The sequence below is a fragment of the Triturus cristatus genome, chromosome 7 (assembly GCF_964204655.1).
Source record: "Triturus cristatus chromosome 7, aTriCri1.1, whole genome shotgun sequence".
Taxonomy (NCBI): Eukaryota; Metazoa; Chordata; class Amphibia; order Caudata; family Salamandridae; genus Triturus; species Triturus cristatus.
Window position 1 is genome coordinate 1,547,754,239 of NC_140590.1, and position 18,129 is coordinate 1,547,772,367.

Consider the following 18,129-nt stretch of genomic DNA (forward strand, 5'->3'; position numbering starts at 1 on the left):
ATGCAGAACGTCTTCATGGGCAACCTTGGTGTTGCGGATCATTTGTATGTGATCACTCTACTTTTCTTTGCCTCCTACTACATTGAAGAAGAACCTGGCTATTTAGCATGACCTTCTGCAGGTCACTCGTTGCATCTTCCAGCTTAACCTCTACCAGCATTGGCTTTCTCACCTGCATCAGCGTGCAACGCTACATAGGGAATTTCCATCTAAAGAAAATGTTGGGCCAGTTCCAGAAGCTGAGTCACTCTTTCACTGACAGGGGATGTGGCCTGCCAAGATGACTAACTAGACTACTTTTTTGACTGCTCCTGCAGCTGAGCTATAAATCCTTAATGATCCTTCAATTTCCTGTGTAAACTGCAGGTTTTACCTATTGTTGAGCCGCCCTCAATTGCCAGTGATTTTCTGGGGGCACTGGAGGTATCTCGCAGAGACTGCTGGGCACCAAAATGCAGCTGGCCTGGATGCTTGTGCTGGGTGTGGAGTTCCGGCTTGGCTCTGCATCGGTCTGTGCCGGCATCTGGAGCCTCTATAGCCTGAGGAGACAGGAGAGCAAGGTGGAGGGAGTCTGGCAGGGTGGCTGCCAGTGCCGGACTGGCCATAGTGGACACTGGGCATTTCCCCGGTGGGCCACCAGGGTGGGGGCCAGTTTTGGGCCCCTGGGCTGCCATTTTTGTTACAAGGCCATTTTTCCAGCATAGCTGCAATATCGGCACCTGTAACAAAATCGTTCGAAACCGCCCCAGGCATATAGTTCGGCTGCAGACACCCCCCCTCCGGGGGGCCGGCCGAGCACTTTGCCAAAGCCGGTTGTGGTCCCCAGTCCAGCCATGGTGGCTGCTCACGTCACCCAAAAGCAGACTCAGCGGACTTCTCCGAGGGCCCGTCCACGAGCACTTCTGCCAGAGATTCACCAGTAACGCGGTGTGCAGGCCACAGAACTGTGGATTACTGCGGGTTGGCATATCTGAGGCCTCCCCCATTGGGACCCATCACCAGCACTGTGCAGACTGGTGCGACTGCAGTGATCGAGTGGCCTACTCCTGGGGATACAAATATCTTTTACTGATAGGCACGGGTGTGAGAAGCCGCGACTGAGGCCTGCCCTGTACCCGCAGTCTATGAGAGGCTGCAACATTGAGGAGCCCGTAGCCAATCACCATGAAATAATGTACCCCCCTGCAGCATCACTGAGACACTGGCGGCCTGAGCTACATGTGGGATTATGACTATATTTTCACATATATTATGAATGTTTTACAGGTATGAAATGTTCTATATATAAATTCAATTATTTGTATACCCAGACTCATATATTGTTCTCAGTTTGTTGTTTATGTTTATGGTGACAAAGAGTTTAAAAAGAGCACATCTAATGTTTTTTTTAAAACATGGCTTGTAAGCAAGACCATGAAGGTTGAAAGGCTTCAGCCTTGGATTAAATCTTTTTAATGACTACAATGCCTCAAGTTTCTTTCTGTGTGGGATGATATACACACAAGACGGCAATTCATTTAAAGTGGGTCTTGCTCCCACTACTCTGCACTGGCTCGATTGGGTGGATGAGACCAGAGGTTAGCAAGACAGTGGCATGCTATGTATCTATATATATATATATAATATCGATAGATAGATATTAAAAGGGGAAATGGGCAATGCAGCCCCTTTCCTCATGCCTATTATCGCCCTGGGATCCCATCCTCCACGGCCAAATATATTTTAAAGGGAAGGTGGGCTGATGGGCCCCCCTCCCTGAGCCACTTTAGGCCCTGAGTACCCTATCCCCCAGGACAGTTTTTTTATTAAAAAAGGGGGAGTGGGACTACTACATGTAACTGTGTGTATCAGTATGTGAGTGGGTGTCTGAGCAACTGTTAAGATGTGTAAGTGTATGGCTACGTTAGTGGCTGTGAGAGTAGCTGTATTGGTGAGTGAGTGGGTGTGTGAGCGGCTGTATGGGTGACTGAGTAGCTGTGTGAGTGGCTGTATGGGTGAGTAACTGCATGTCTAAGTGGCTGTATGGGTGAGTGAGAGGGTGTGTGAGTCTCTATGGATGAGTGAGTGGGCATTTCAGTGGCTGTATGGGTGAGTGAGTATGAGAGTACTTGTATGGGTGAGTGTGCACTTGTGTCAGTGACTGTTTAGGTGGGCGAGTACATATGTTACTATCTGTATGAGTAATTGACTGAATGTGTGAGTATCTATATGGGTTAGTGAGAGGTTGTGTTAGTGCTTGCATGGGTGTGTGAGTAGATGTGTGTAGCTCTATGGATGACAGACTCACTATCTGAGTGGCTGTATGTCTGTATGACTGGGTGTGTGAGTGGCTGGATTGGTGAGTGAGTGGGTGTATGAGTGGGTGTATGGGTGTGTGAGTGGCCCTGCCAGTGGCTGTATGGGAGAATAAGTGAGGGTATGAATAGCTATATGGGTGTGTGAGTGGTTGTGTAAGAGGCTGTAAGAGTGAGTGAATGGATGTATGAGTGCCTCTATGAATGAGTGAGCTGGTGTGTGAGTACTTGTATGAGTCTGTGAATGTGTAGGTGAGCAGTTGTGTGGGTGTGTGAGTGGTTGTATGAGAGGTTGTATGTGGTTTTGAGTGGGGATGTGAGTGGTTTTGTGGATGATGTCATCAGTGATGTCATTTGAGATGTCATCAGTAATGTCACGAGTGAGGTCACTGACCATGTCATCAGTGATGTGATATGTGAGGTCATAAGCAGTGCATTGCCGAAAGGTATAGCTAACTCAGGAAACCATGACTGCTGAATTTCACTGGTTTTCTACATGTGAAACCTGAGCCTAACTATAACGTCCACGTAACACGTGTTACACATTCATCAAACAGGATTACTGTATGGCTATTTTTTCGAAGTTGCCAGGTCAGAATGTGTGAAGCACTTCAATGGCAGAGCTAGATTGGGAAGAACACAACATGTGACAATGTTAGGACCCAGGGAGAACAGGGAAGGCAGAAGATTGAGCATAATGAAAAGAAAATTGGCACGAGAGACTTCATTTGAAGCTTATGGCTTTGTGCAAAGCTGTCTTTACTGTTCACGTAACTTGCTGACATGTTGTGACATTAATGTAAAGAGTTCTAAAAGCTAAACTAAAGAGTTGGAAAGGAAGCAGTACCAACATAAAGAATGATAAGCTATCAGCAACTTTTTTTCATTCCTTGAAAGACTCAACATTTTACACGGCACATTTTTATGCTGTGGATAAATCATGTATTTAAAGTAAGCGGCTTGCAAAGGAATGGAAAATAAGAGCACTGTACCAAGGATCGGATCAAAACCCTTTCTTTCACATCTACATTTAGGTTTGAATGAAAAATTATGAATGCTGGGAATTCGACAGAATCACATTCCATGTCTGTCATTTTGAATCTAAGGGCCTCATTTACTTGCAGCTTGCGCCACCAGTGTGTCACTTCTATTGATATTCCAGCAGAGAAAGCCTCTCAAATATATCTATGAGGCCACGCAAGCCACTCTGCATGGCTTTGCATGGCCTAACAGATATGGAGTACGACAAAGCAGTGTAAGTCACTGCGCTGCCTTACTCTTCATCATGGAGGCATTCCATGAGCATTGCGGTGGGTTATTGCATGCAACACCCATTGACTTTTACCCTGCCCCAGATTTACAAGAGCATGTAAGCCTGGGGCAGCGCCAAAACCTTACGCCACTCCAGAGCATACATAACAAGCCTGCTTTTTTCCCTTTTTACATGTGTGATGCATTCTGCAGCACACATAGACAGAGGAAAACACCTCTCTGGGTTGTTTTTGTGCAGGAAGCTGTTCCTTCCTGCACAAAAACAATCCTGCATGCAAAGCAGACACATTTGCACCATGGAGCAAGGTTGCCTGAATTGGTGCTAGGCAACAAATTGTGCACCTGTGCCGGGGGAAAGGACAGGAATGCATCATAGTTCATAAATACTGTGCATTCCTGCCCTTTCACATTGGTGTAGGGCTGTGCTGCAAGAAGACTTGTAGCACTGCCCTATTCTAATTCTTTGATAAAGAGCCCCTAAGTTCTCTGCCTCCTGTTTATCTGATCAGCTTCCTCCTCAGAATCCTAGGCAACTTGTTGAGTTTGTGGAACCGATGCAGAACGTCTTCATGTGCAACCTTGGTATTGTGGATCATTTGATTGTGATCACTCTGCTTTTCTCTGCCTACTACTACATTGAAGAAGAACCTTGCTATTTAGTATGACATTCTGCAGGTCACTCGTAGCATTTTGCAGCTCAACCTCTACCAGCATTGGCTTTCTCACCTGCATCAGCGTGCAATGCCACATAGGGAATTTCCATCTAATGAAAATGTTGGGCCAGTTCCAGAAGCTGAGTCACTCTTTCACTGACAGGGGTCGGTGCCTGCCAAGATGACTGACTAGACTGAGGTTTGGGGAACTGCTAGTTGTTCCGACTTAACTGCCGAGGAACATAGATTTGTAGGAAACTTCTCTGTATTCCCATCACTTCCCCACATTTTATATGTGATAGGGAATTGGGGTTGCATTTTATAGGGGATTTTATTCGTGCACGTCCAGCCCTTTTTTGGCTGGCGATTTGGAAAAACCCCGCCGCCATTCTGACTAAGGATATCATCGAGGATTGTCTACGCTGCGACAGGGGCTCGGCCATCCCCTGGTTATCAGGGGTGTCTAGCGTATTTCGCAGCGTGAACCTTGAAGATACCTTCCTAAAACCAACTACCACTGTGCTCCCCACTAAATGTGAACTTAAAAAAGCACTTTATATGTCATTTGATGCTGAAAGGGTAGTAAGGGAGTCTTTGAATCCTAGTGTCTGTGGATACCTAGCCCGTAATCTCACAATTTTTCCGACACCCAGTTATTTAACCCTCCCGCTGAGCCATTGGGAGCGTGGCCTTATATTTCGCCTTAGGGCAGGCACTATTAAATATGCACTTAGCTTTCCTTTATGGAATTTTAACGACCAATGTGTTGAGCCATGCCCTTGTGACTCCCAGAGCAGGCAAACAATTTTACATTTCTTATTTTTTTGTAAATTTTACATGAAGTACATTAAATGGTTTTTAACTCCATATTTTAAAAAACTAAAACCACTTAGCCTGGAACTTGCATTTTCAATGATTTTGTCCCTGGATGACGATGAACTTGTCTTTCGCGTGAGCTCTTTCCTAAAAACTGTGGTTCGTGCCCGGTTAACAATGTCCTAAAGTAATATGGTTTACTCCTCATGTGCAAAACAGTATTTTAGTGTCTAATTGCATGATTTTATAAATGTTTTGTCTTTTTTCTGTACTTTTATGGATTGTAATGATCCGAATAAAGTTTTCATTGATTGATTGATTGACTGAGTAGACTACTTTTTTGACTGCTCCCGCAGCGGAGCTATAAATCGTCAATGATCCTTCAATTTCCTGTGTAATCCGCAGGTTTTACCTATTGTTGAGCCACCCCCAATTGCCTGTGATTTTCTGGGGGCCCTGGAGGTATCTCGCAAAGACTGCTGGTGAAGCTGCAGGGCACCAAAATACAGCTGGCCTGGATGCTTGTGCTGGGTGTGGAGCTGCGGCTTGGCTCTGCTGTGGGTCTGTGCCGGCATCTGGAGCCTCTGTAGCCCGAGGACACAGGAGAGCAAGGTGGAGGGAGTCTGACAGGGTGGCTGCCAGCGCCGGACTGGCCATAGAGGACACTGGGCATTTCCCCGGTGGGCCGCAAGGTGGGGGCCAGTTTTGGGTCCCTGGGCAGCTGTTTTGTTACAAGCTGTTTTTGCAGCATAGCTGCAATATCGGCACCTGTAACAAAATCGGCAGAAACCAGCCCAGGCATAGAGTTCGGCCACACCCACAACCCCACCAGGGGGCCGGCCGAGCACTTTGCCAGGGCCGGTGGTTCCCAGTCTGGCCCTGGTGGCTGCTTACGGCACCCGAAAGCAGACTCAGCGGACTTCTCCGAGGGCCTGCCCACGAGCGCTTCTGCCTGAGATTCACCAATGACGCGGTATGTAGGCCACAGAACTGCAGATTACTGCAGAATGGCATATCGGAGGCCTCCCCCATTGGGACCCATCACCGGCACTGTGCAGACTGTGTGGCTTAATCCTGGGGATACAAATATCTTTTACCGATGGGCACGGGTGTGAGAAGCCGCAACTGAGGCCTGCCCTGCACCCGCAGTCTATGAGAGGCTGCAACATTGAGGAGCCCGTAGCCAATCACCATGAAATAATGTAACCCCCTGCAGCATCACTGAGAGACTGGCGGCCTGGGGGTCATGTTACTAACTTAAGCTGAGAGATAGTAGCAGTCCTGGGGGCACTGGCGAGATCGCTACCTCTAATGAGCCTTTGTTCATTAGCCCTGTGACAGCTATGCTGTACTTACAGATGTTGTCAATCAATCAAAGAGGATTTGTAGATTGCTACTTGTCATCCGTGAGGGTATCCAGGCTCTAGGGGGGGGGGGTGCTGCTGTTTTGGGCTATCCCATTGAAAAGCCATGTTTCAGTTTCTTTCTGAACTTCTGGAGGGTTTGGGCTGTTCAGAGTTGAAAAGGGAGGTTGTTCCAGTGTTTTGTAGTCAAGAGGGAGAAGGCGAGGCCACCGCTTCTGCTTCTGAGGAAGCAAGGAGTGTAGGCTACGTAGAGAGAAGAGGAGCTAGTTGTCTTGGGGGCTGATGGAAGTTTACTCAGTGAATGAAATATGCTGGGCCAGCATTGTGGAGGGCTTTGTTGGTGTGGGTGAGGAGTTTGAACCAGCACGGTTTGTTAACGGGGAACCAGTGCGGCGCTTTGAGGAGGGGGTTATGTGGGTTCTCCTCGGGAGGTAGAGGACGAGCCTTGCTGCTGCTGGGTGATGATCCCATTGTAGAGGGTGTTGCCTTAGTCTAGGTGACGTGAGCTTGGGCGATGGTGCTTCGGATATTGGTGTGGAGAAACTTGAAGATTTTCTTCAGAATGCAGAGGATGTGAAAGCATGCTGATGAGATGGAATTTACCTCTTTTCTGATTGAGAGCTTGCTGTCAAGTAAGATGTCCAGGTTTTTAGCATGTTTTGTTGGTGAGGGAGGGGGACAGAGTTTAGTTGGCCACCAGGTGTCATTCCAGGGGGAGGTGGTGCTTCTGAAGATGAGTACCTCTATTTTGTTGGTCTTGAGCTTGAGGTGCTTGCTCTGCATCCAACTAGCGATGTTGGTCATGCATCTGTGGAATTTAGCTTTGATGTTGTTGGGGTGTGAGGACAGGGATAGGATGAGCTGAGTGTCATTCGCATAGGATATGATGTTCATGTTATGTTATCTGACCAGGGTGGGTAATGTGCTCTGACGAGGGTGGCTAGCAGGGCCATGTAGGTGTTGAAGAGAGTTGGGCTTAAAGATAGTCCTTGCGGGACACCGCAGGCAATGTTCTTGGATGCCAAGGAGAATGGTGGAGGCAGATGCTCCGGGTTCTTCCTGTGAGAAAGGAAGTGATCCACTGGAGGGCTTTCAATTGGATACCCATCTGGTGGAGATCATGTAAGAGGGTGTAGTGAGACACTGTGTTGAAAGCTGCGGAGAGGTTGAGGAGGATATGGGCAGTGGTCTCTCCTTTGTCCATGAGGGCTCTGATGTCGTCTTTGATGGCTATAAGGGCTGTTTCCATGCTGTAGTTGGCGCAGAATCCTAACTGAGAGAGGTCAAGGAGTTTGTTGTTTTCCAGATGGTTGGTAAGTTGGATGTTTATTGCTTTTACCAGGACTTTGGCTGGGAAGAGGAGAATGGAGATTGGTCGGTAGTTTTTGAGATCTTCCGGGTCCGCAGAGTTTTTTTCTAGGAGAGGTCTGTCCGCCACCTGCTTCCAGACTGCTGGGAAGTATGCGGAGGTGATGGAGGCATTGAGGATAGTGGTGAGCCTTTGCTGATAGAGTTGATTCCCTTTTTGACCATATGAAGGGGGCAGGGGTCTCCCGGTGCTCCTGAGTGTATGGAGCTCATGATCATGGCAGTAGTCTGCATTGGGAGAGTCTTCCATGGAGTGATTGTTGTAGGGATGTGGTCTCTGTTAGTGGGGAGTATGCTAATGCTGTCTCGGGGTTGTTGGGGTCAAAGTGTTCATAGATGATTGTGATTTTGTTTTGTAATAAATCTGAGAGGGAGTCGCTGAGGTCCTGGAAGGGTGTGATGATGTTTTCTGTCACTGTGGTGTTGAAGAACTTGATGATGCAGAAAAGTTCCATGCTGTAGTTAGAGCTGGCTTCAAGGCAGGTTTTGAGGGCATCTTTTGTGGTGTTTTTTTAGTTGAGAGTCATAGTTGTTTCATGCTAGTTTGAATTTTTCTCTGTTGGAGGGAGGTCTTGCTGGTGCGCCAGATCCTTTCCAATTATTTGCAGTTGCGTTTTGAGTTTAGGAGTTCGTCTGTGAACCAGTTAGAGTGGTGGTGGGACTGTCATGTTTGGAAGGTTTGAAGGGGGCAACTTTGTGGCTGCAATTGGTAATCCAAGTGTTGAAGCTTCATCTGGGTTGGGAGAGGAGTGCAGTAGAGACATGTTGAGGGTGTGAGTCCAGAGGTCCTCTGTTACCTTACTCCAGCTCCTGTAAGGGATACTGGAGGGGCTATTAGGAGGATTTATTGTGGAGGAGATGTAGAAGTGTACTATTGAATGGTCAGACCAGGTGACCTTGCTGGCGTGGCAGTACCTGACCCTGCTGCTGGCAGAGATTAAGGGGTCCAGTGTGTGTCCGGCGATGTGTGTGGGGTCGGAGACTAGCTGGGAGAGACAGAGGATGTCCATGATTTCAAGGAGGTTGAAAGAATTGTCGTCTAGGTGGAAGTTAAGGTTCCCTAGGATGAGAAAGTCTTTAGAGTGGATGGCTAGGTGAGTGATAAAGTCTGAGATGGACTCGCAGAAGGTGGGGAGGGGTCCGGGGGGTCTGTAGGTGAGGGTATCTCCGAATGTGGTTTTGCGATTTGTTTTGATCTGGAAATTGAAGTGTTCCATGTATGCTGTGTTGCCTGTGAGTCTGGGCTGCGGGGACCCTTGGAGGTCAGAGGGCATCCTGTCATCTGGACGATCTGGAGGAAGCGTTGAAAGTGGAGAGCTTGCAAGAGTCACAAAAGGTGACGGATTTCCCTTGTTGACCATGAACCGATGGCAGAATCAAATTGTGAGGTGCTGTCAAGGCTGACTGATGTTGGACTGCATTTGAACAAATGAGATGGGGCTGAATAGTTATGGACGGGTGAGACTGTGTGGGAGACGACACAAGTCCACCCGCGATCACTCCTAGCCACCAGGTGACACTAGGCCCTGGAGACTGGCACAGTGATTGAGGGAGGGATAAGCTGATTGAATGTGTCAGCACATATGGGGGTACTGGCTACTGTCTGAGACCCCTGTGCACTGTTGACCTGGGGAAAGGACAAAGGGGTGAAACCTGCTTCAACCAATAGAATTGGCCAGTATAGGGTGTCAACACCAGAGACACACCTGATAAGCTTGGATGGAGAGCAATCCACAGATGTGACAATTCAGGGACTCACGGCTGTGGAACTCCTGGCAGCAATGCAGGGCTTTTGTGTTATGCTCGAGGGAAAGATGGACACAGGGGCTAAGGAAATAAACCACATGCAACTGGATCTGCGAATGTTGTGGACCGAAGCAAGGTGGTAGAAGATGATATGAATTCTCTCAAAAAGGATGTCAGGGCACTGAGAGCTGCAGTGGAGGGCTGAAATGGAGTGCCTGGTTTCCATGGAAGGCTGGTCACGGCAAAATAATCTCTACTTGGCAGGCTTTCCAGAGCAGGCAGAGGGCCCCTGGGTCAGAGCTCTTTTTTCACTGATGCATAACCAAGACTCTTTAACCTCCGAAACTGTCCAATTTCTTTACGGGGCAAGGTACCACAGAGCATTGCTTCCAGCATGCGCCAACTAGCCCTGATTGCTTATCTTTTCAGCTACAGTGACCACAATGCTATCCTGCAATATGTGCACACATGCAGTACCCCCAGGTAGAAGGACAAGCACATTTTCATCTACCCTGATTACACTTGCAGAGTTCAGGCTATGTGCAATAACCTTTTGGCAGTGAAAAGGAGACTGGAAGACCTTGATATTAAATGCAGCTTGCTGTTACCTGCTAAGCTGCGAGTCCAATACAATGGCCATGTGCACTTTTACGGATCTCCACAAGGGGTGACATACTGGTTAGAGATGCTGGGTTGGAACAATACTGCTGATACCTGGAGGAGACATGAGTCACAGGTGGATGCAGTTTGGCACTTGGCCCGTACTAGAAGGACACCGTTGGAGTCCTTGGAGGGGAGCGGTGGCCCTAGCTGTGAATTGCATCCTTGTTTGCCCAGAGTGCACCTTGAGGTCCGAAGTGCTGAGATCACTGGATCAGACTACTTTCTTGCAGATTCGACTGGTACAAGACACACTGATGCTGGCTACATTGCCGGCCAGCTGAGAGACACCTGATGTGACACCCGTGGGAGGGGTGCATCTTGATCCCCCATGGATGAAGACTTTGAGACGGGGGAAACTCCCCTGTATGGATTGTTTCTACCACCATCCTGATGAATGAAGGGCTGTGGAGACCAGTGGCGCCATAGTACAGATGGTGCTACAATCACAAAACTGTAATGTTAACTCTTTATAATATGTTGCTCTCTGTACTTTGAGGGGCCACCAGGAGGTGGTCTGACTGCCTGATACTATTTCTGGGAAACACGTGAGACTTGTTGGGTTTGACTACTCTGTAACGGAAGGCGACTGGGTGCCTGTCATCTTCTGGGCCTGCTGAGCGCCTGTTTGAGGCTTGCAGATTGGAGGTGTCACGGCTGTTCGGCCTGTATAACACTTAGTACCTACTACTTGTCTCTGTGGATTAAAAAGAGGAAGGGGAGAGGGGCTGTTGGGCGCTGATTAGCGTCCTTCTGGCTGTTAGTTGATCTGGAGGGAGTTCTGTATATTCTGTCTGTGGGATGGAGGTGGATGGGGATGAATTGGGTGTTGTTGAATACAGATTTTGTTGTTTTTGTTTGCTTGGGGAAAACTGCTCTTTATGCTCCTGTCCCTCAGGTTCTACCATTAGTGCTGTCACGGTCCAATGGGAGGGTCATGTGTTTGGGTTCGGTGAATCATGCTGGGTCTTGGAATTGACTACACGTTCCTTATGTGGAACGTCAGGGAGATGAACAGTCCTGCAAAATGCCATAAGATTCTGGCTTAACTTAAGCGATATAGGATATCAATCTCTTTCCTGCAGGAAATCCACCTGTAGGGGGACTGTATTACTGTTCTACCCTGGAGATGGAGGGGGTCAAATGTATGCAATCTCGTATTCTGGCTTTGCCCAAGGGACCCTTATTTAGAGGGCTCCTGGTGCCCCGTTCCAAAAACTGTGTGTGTGTGTGTCTGGACCCCGACGGGGGATATGTCATCCTGTATGTCACACTGGATGCCTACCCCTTCTGCCTAGTCAATGTGTACGCCCCGAATGTAGATAGTGGTATCTTCTTTGGGGGGTTTTGACAGTGATGCTGGGATTTCTGCCGGTAGAATGGATGGTTCCTGGGGACTGTAACTGTGTTCTGGACAGGGATATGGCTAGATCCCCCTCGCATCAGGGCACTAAACCTACCTAACTGATGCCCTGAAACAAATAATGAGGGGTATGGGGTTTGTGGATGTTTGGAGGGCTCAGCACCCGCAGGCTCACACATATTCCTGTTATATGCTCACGGAAGATACCCAAAGTAGACTGTACTATTTCTTTACACAGTCAGAGGCCACAAAGAGTGTATCAGATATGACGTACTTGGACAGATATTTTGGATCACTCACCCTTACTTTTGACTTATTCTCTAACCAGACAAGCACCCCGGGTCCCACTGTGGAGAATGCGGGCAAAGTCCCACACTGACCCGGTCTATAGGGGAGCGATAGTAGATGCCCTGACTGACTTTTTTATCCTTCACTCAGAGAGCAACCAGTATACACCGACAGAGTGGGATACTCTGAAATTGGTGCTAAGGGGAGTGGGCATAGCACCTCCAATGGTATCCGTCACACACTGGAGAGGGACGTAACACTGCAGGAGACTAAGCTAGCGACCCTGGAGAGGGTGCTGCCACATGACCTAGTGGTGTTTTGGCATTGAGTTATACTAAGAAGCAGGTGCCCTTCTTATGTAACAGCCTTGAAAAACATACACAGCTTACCTATTGACAGCGTCTCCATATGGAAGGAGATTAGGTGGGCAGGGTATTAGCAAAAAGAGTACAACAGGAATGTCACACTGACCCTATACTAACCCTGGGCGGAAAACTACGCTATGCTCACGGAGTGTGCGTAGCGAGCACAACAACGCGCTACGCGCATCGCACATAGCACAGTGCAAAAACGCGTAGCGTAGCGGGCATTTTTTGCTCGCTCGCGGTCCTCAACGGCAAGTTGGCAACCGCAAGCGAGCAAATCAACATCCCGGTGAGACTTTTTCCTCATTCGCGATGGGCAACATCAAGTTGCCGATCGCGAGCGTGGAAAATAAACCTCCCGGCGAGATTCTCAACGTGGGGAGGTCAGGTTTATCATTGCGAGTGGTCGCGTATGCTTGCGACCGCTCGCGATGAGAAACTACCAGTCCGCATTGAGAAAGCTGCTGCTCGAGTACAAATCTATTTGAGCGGCAGAAAACGACCGCTTGCACTGTGCATGATGCCTTTCGCAATGATTGCACAGTGCGGACAAGCATCCGGCACTGTGCAATCATTGCGAACAGCATTTCCCTTCTGCACTACGCAGTTCGCGTAGCTAAGCGTAGTGCAAAGGGCACTTTGCGTAGCATAGCGTACCACGACTAAGCGAGCTACGCCAAGGGTTACCCTATACTATGTATCAGGGGCCCTACGGGATGGGAGGTTTACAAACAACAAGGCATCAATGCGACCCTGGTGCACCATCTCCAGGAGGTGTATGAGTCACCGGGTGCTACTCCAGTTTCTGAGGTGGTGGCCTATCATGACCTATTGCCATTGCAGTGGCTAGAGGAACCTGAATGGGCAGAGCTAGAGGTCCTCTCCCAAGCAAGAGATATTGCTGGTTATAGACTCCCTCAAAATGGCTAAGGCACTGGATGGGGATGGATTGCCTGCAGAACTCTACTGGATACTACCAGAGACAATTGCAGATAGACTACTTCTGATATATCAGGAGGCCCAGGAGCGGGGGGTGCTCCCTGCGTCCATGCGAGAGTGCCTAAGTGTGCTTCTACCCAAACCGGGGGAAGGACCCATTAGACGCGGCCTCCTACAGCCCTCTGTCCCTTCTGAATGTGTTCCAAAAAATACAAGGGCACATCTTGGTGAGATGTTTACTTTGCCACCTGCCAAAGTTGGTTCATCCCGACCAGTCTAGATTTGTACCACGCAGAAACACTCTGTACAACCGGCAGGGGCTAGTGCATGTCCTCCATGCTCACTGTCTATATCAAGACCAATATGCTGTTGCCTTTCTTGATATAGAGAAGGCATTTTGATTCAATCACCTGGGAATATGTATGGTAAGTTCTTGACATAATGGGACTGGGTCCCAAATACATAGCATGCTCTACACTCAGCCAATAGCACTGGTGCGCGACGGCCGCCTAGTGTTGGATGTGAGAAGATTACAGAGGAGAACCAGACAGGGCTGTCTTCTGTCCACCTTGCTATTTGCCTTAGCAATGGAGCCGGTGGCGTGCAGGCAACGTCAAGTGTTACACAGATGGGGAATACAAGTGGGATGCATGATCCATGATTTGTCCCAGTATGCAGACAACACCATGATATGCTTGGCCCAACCAGTCATTTGGGCACAGATCCTCCTTAATGTGATGAGGGAATTTGAAGAACTCTCTGGCCTCCATGTTAACCAATTGGAGTATGCATTGTCCCCGCTGGGAGAGCTGAAAGGGCTTGAGGCTACCCGACTACCTGAGGTGGGGATCCCTTGGAGTATGGACAAGGTATTCTACACTGCCATGTACATAGTGCATGGGGTACAACAGGCCAATGCATTAAATATGGGGTGCATGCTTGGCAGGCTTCAGCTAGCCATTAAATTCTGGAATACTCTTAAGTTCTCCTTGATGGGCAATATTGCCTTAACCAAAATAGGCATATTGCCCTGGTGCCTTTATGTCCTACAGGGAATTATGTATTAAATCCCCTGGAGCATTTTCCAGGAGATGGTCAAACTCCAAGTGGACTTACTGTGGGCTGGGAAGTGGTGCCGGGTTGGATTGGCCACACTGAGGTCGGAATGGGCTAGAGGGCGGAAGGAGGTGCCTGATCTTAAACTCTACTACCTTGGATCCCATTTTCAACATGCTGTACATTGGTTCGACGAGGAATCCAACTGGGAGAAATCCCTACCGGAAGGTACCACTGGGGCTAAAGAACTGGGGTCCCTACTCCTGTGTGGAAGCAGAATGCCTGCATCAATGCTGCATATCTTGAGACTGGTGTGCAAACTATGGGAGCAGATGGTGCGAGTGGTACATATGTAGGGTACCCCATGTGCCAGAACCAAAGGCAGGGCACATACAGCCATTCGCACAAATAGCTCATACCATATCCAGCTGGCGAGAGTGGGGGCTGTATCACTTTACATGTTCTATACCTATTGAGCCTATTCATTACATTACAGGAGGAAGCTGATGCTTTTAATTTGGGCCTTGGTCAGTATTTCCAACATGCTAAAATTGCAGCTATGGCTGGGGTGATATGGCCTGGGTTCCCAGTAAGGGTGGGCTTAAGAGTACTTCTACGTGGAATTCCAAGAAGTTTTCCACAATTCCAATGGACTCCCAATTAAACAGAAACCTCATATACTTTTGGTAAAATAACAAGTATCTCTGTCTTTACATGCTAAAATGCATATAGCCATTTCACAAAAGTGAAAATAAAAATTTAACAAGCAGTGAGAGAGGTGAGGATTTTGGGATACTCCCTAACCTAGGGAGAGAACCAAGCAGATGCCTTGAAAACACAGCTCGCATCTTGCTTAACGATTCGGTGGTGGTCCCATCCTCTTAGGACCACCCTAAGAACAGTTATGGGCAAAAATACAATTCCAACCAAAGGCCCTGCAAAGCATTATGGGATGAGATTAGCAGTGGGCAGTGAATATTATAGTATCCAATTTCAAAATAATTCTACAAAGAGCTGTAGTTCAACTAGTCCTTACTAGGTGTCCCTCATGAGTCAAATGCAAAAGCATTGAAATTATTACATCAAGCTGCAGTTCCACTAGCCGTTAATAGGTGTCCCTCATGAGTCAAATGCAAAAGCAAGTGAGCCATGATTCATGACCTTACTGGTGGACCTTCCTCTGCCCCCTCGAACGTGGAGAGTAATGGAGAGAGAAACTCTACTCAGACTTAGTCACTCTGATATAATGAAGATCCTGTTAAATGGTTACGTACTGGCATTGGGATCTAGACTCACACTAGATTGTGTAAAGAGTGGGGCACGGGAGGAGGGGTGCTCAGTGTAATTTTTGCTTATTGGACTTGAGCGACAGTTGTAGTTCTGCATTCTGTAAGATTTGGTTTAAAAATCTGTGATGTTGCCTCTGAGGTGGCATTGTATGATGTTTAAATGTCAACATATATATTAAAAATAAACTCTCACCGTCAGCGCTGTTGTATGGATTTGGGTGATCATGCAGATTTTATTTGACTTGCTGTTCATTAAAACGGGCAATGCCTCTCACTGATACGATTCCACTAACAACAAAAACCTGAGCGGCTATGACTAGATGGTTATGGTAATAGGCATTCTAATTCCTTTTTTGGTAATTATTGTTGGTTGTTATTCCCATGTGCTTGTAGTTTTGCAGAAAAATGAGAATTTAAACTCTGTGTTATAAGAAAGAAGCATACAATTGGTGATCATTGTCATGGTTTTATTTTCGAAATCTTGTTCGTTCAGCAGGTTGTTGCAACTTTAAGGAACATGCACTCATACTTTGAAGAACATCTACGCCACATACTAAGTGACCTGCGATCTGGCCAGTATGAACAGTGCCATTAATCCCCTAGTGTGCCTAGAGACCAGTGAGGACTCTGGGCCTCATTTACAAGGCCATTGTGCCACCAGTGCGTTACTTTTTTTGATGCACTGGTGGCGCAGTGTTCCTGCCCATATTTACAAGGCCACGTAAAGTCACTCTGCGTGACTTTCTATGACCTTGTAAATATGGATCCCTTTCACACGTTCCATAGGTGATGCTTTGGGCGTTCCCACGCAACATCCATGGAACCTGACACATTCCCAGATTTACAAAGTTTTGGAAAGCTGGGAATGCATCACAAGGAAGAGCCGCAACGAGAATACATATCTTTTCTGCTTCCTATGTGTGCTGCTTTTTCTGCATAGAAAGAGGAAAATGCCATCCATGATTGTTTCTGCACCTTCCTAGGCAAAAACAACAATTCCCGTAATGCAGGCACCCTTGCAATATGATGCAAGGGTGCCTGCACTGGCGCATGGCAGCCAAGTGTGCACCAGCACAGGGGAAAGCACATGGACGCATCACGTTGTTAATACAATGCATCCCTGTGCTTTTAAAATGAGGCAGCTCAGTGCAGCAAAATGGCTTGAGGCGCCACACTGCGTCATTTTTTTGTAAAGGAGGCACACATTTCCCAAACTCGAAAAGTTCAGATGAGATCCTGGCAAACATGTCTCTTTCTCAAAATGAGATAGGTGAAATATTTTTCAGAAAGGATTACAATGAAGGCATTTGCTGTTGATAAACAACTTGATATTTTGTATAAGGAATAATTTGTCAGGAAATTTGTATAACTTAGCTGCCCTTTTCTGTAACAATACTTGAAGAGTACCTTGGATTGGATATAGAGCACACCAAACTCTTTTTTCCCATGCTTCCACAAAAGAGCATTCTGAATTACCAAGGAGGTGAAGGACATTTCTGAAAATGAACAGTTCAGAAATCATGTGATGGAAACCAAAGACAGCCACAAGTAATGCAGACCATGGATTTTGAGTATCAAATTTGTGCAGTCACAACAAAGTATATCCACCTCCTTCCCTTGGTCATCCCTCACTCCTATCGCTAATACCAGTGTTCTGTTAATCAGCACAGTTGGCGTGCAACTCATTGTTTATTGCATATTATTGGGGCAGGATGTATAGCATCCTTACCAATGTCCACAGGTAACATATATGTACGCAAGCACATACAATGTTACCATATCCTATTGTACGCATGGCGCTCCTCGAAGTGCAATGCTGGTCAGATAAAAACAACTAAATGATTTCAGGGACAGTTATTCTTTAAATCATGACATTTAAGACAGTAAATGAAAACTGTATTGCTAATGTTCTTACTTCTGAATCACCCAAATATATTTAAAAAAAAACAGCTGGATGTGAAGCAAATACCTAAATCTCATGTAGATTTTTTATCTGTGTAATGTGCCTTTTGTGATTGCCTTCTCAAACTATTCATACAAACATGCATATTTCTAAACGTTTTATTACCATAGGCAAATTTTGAAAGTTGAAATTGACTTTCGAGGAGATGAGAAGTAGGCCAAAAACATGACCTGGCTGTAGGGGATCTCTTAGAAGCCTGTTCAGCGGGTCGAGGAAGTTGGGGTGCGTAGAGAAGTGATGGGAATTTAACTTGTTATTGCGGTTATTGCACGTCTCCCTTAACAGAAAACTATATAATGCGCTCCATGTTGCTGCTCCCTCCCCCAGTAACTTCCCATTTTTGTTCGCCTTGTACGTAACGATAACTTTGCTGTGTGTCTATGGCCCTAACACTGACGTTTTCCTCTCCCTGTGACATCAGCTGCTGGGACTAAGCTGTTATACGGTAATATGGGGAGGAGACTTCTATATGTTACTGCAATCTCAATCTGACTGTAGACCCTATCCGCTTGCTGCTGCACAGTTACATATCATTGTGTCAGATCACAATCTGGTTGACATATGTCGGGAGAGACACCCAGGGAGACTCGAGAGCAGGACTGGACTGGCCGTATGGGCACCTGGCGTTTCCCCGATGGGCTGGCACGGTGGGGGCCAGTTTTGAACCCCAGGTTGGCAATTCTTGGTACCGTG

The 18,129-nt window shown here is 47.3% G+C and overlaps 1 pseudogene; it reads left to right on the top strand.

Annotated features, from left to right (window-relative positions):
- The window catches only part of LOC146812345 (P2Y purinoceptor 1-like), a 45,135-nt pseudogene continuing 27,006 nt past the window's right edge, over window positions 1–18,129 (top strand).